Raw genomic sequence first — 1,671 nt, forward strand, 5'->3', positions numbered from 1 at the left:
ACCCCCCTCTCCCTCTCTCTCTCATTTATCTATTTTATCATAGTCTGCTTTTACGCATATGCGTCCGTATACTTGGATGGTTGAGAGCTGCCATACAGGTACTGGAAACCAAACCTGAGTCCTCTGCATGTACTCTTGACCACTGAGCCACATGTCTCCAGCCCTGCGAAAGCTTTCAAGGTAACATAGTAAGACAAACAAGGGGATGTGTAAATGGTCCATCCACCCACTGCGCTTCACTGTCCTACAATCCCATGTGTTTACCTGTCCTGTTGTCACAGACACGATGAGAGAAGTGTAAACAGAAAGGACACAGTTTTACTATTAGGTTATCGGCCATGACAGCAAGGTCAGGGCTCCAGTAACTCCAGCCAGCCTTGATGGAAATAAGACCATGCCCTTTGAACACTGCACACCAAACACCGGCCACAAGTTACATCAGATCCTCCTGGCTACGGTCGCTGCCAGGTAGGGACGAAGAGTGCATTTCCAGAAAGCTCTTCTTCTGTGTGCCAAGCTTTTGTAATAAAAGATCGGGATGATGTTTTAATCATATACACATCTTGTTCTTGTAGCACCAACTGGAGTAATAGAGTCCTAAAGTTCAAAGCCTTGTGTTTACTCAAGATAATGACCGTGGAAAGAAAGTCAAGAGTGAGTTGAGTATAAGAAGTTGCTGGAAGCTTCCTGGGTACAATTGAGTCCACAACTCCGGTCTATGGCGGATAAAAGCCTTAGCCTTCTGGGCCGCAAGCAGCTGAGTTTAAAAGGCAGCTCAGCTTGGCATAAGAGAGACTGGCTAGACACACTGCATTCCCACCCTCTAGTCTCTTATTTATTATCATTCTCTAACAAGGGATCTAACGTCACTTATTTAAATTCTCAGAGTTCACAGCTATATAATTTAAAAAGCAGCTGGTCATTAATTAAAAATTCCTACAAGCAAAAAAAAATCATAATTTGAAAGTGTAGGGTATAATAAGACCCAGAAGAAACATCTGTGTGTATTAAGGAAAAGAGAAAATAACAAGGGGAAAAAAATGTCCTTTGTTAACTGAAAAACCATAAAATGCTTGATGGCGTGTTTCTACTAGCCACTAGAGGGCAGTGTTGGGCTAACTGTCTAAAACAACCTGCATGGTGGTTGAAGTACCTAGAATTACAAGAATTACCTGTAGCCCATTGACTTTCTGTGTGTGCTGCCACTCTCTCAGCAGTGAGAGTCGTCAAAGCCGAAAGAACAAAAGGCTAAAGACTCAATCTGTTCTCTTTTCACTGTTCACATGAGGTCCTGTTCTCGGTGATACCGTTTTTGTTTTTGTTTTTGTTTTAGGTTAATCTTTAATTCACTATTTAAATGATCATAGGGGCTAGAGAGATAGCTCAGTGGTTAAGAGCACTGACTGCCTTCCAAAGGTCCTGAGTTCAAATCCCAGCAACCACATGGTGGCTCACAACCATCCATAATGAGATCTGATGCTCTCTTCTGGTGTGTCTGAAGGCAGCAACAGTGTACTCACATTCATAAAGTAAATAAATCTTTAAATGATCATATATATTCTTTAAAACCTACAGTTGCTAAAAATAACCTTAAGCTGGGTTTGGCGGTACTCACCTTTTCTTTTGTTTTGTTTTTGGTTTTTCGAGACAGGGTTTCTCTGTGTAGCCCTG

The sequence above is a fragment of the Mus caroli genome, chromosome 5 (genome assembly GCF_900094665.2).
Source record: "Mus caroli chromosome 5, CAROLI_EIJ_v1.1, whole genome shotgun sequence".
NCBI classification, from domain to species: Eukaryota; Metazoa; Chordata; class Mammalia; order Rodentia; family Muridae; genus Mus; species Mus caroli.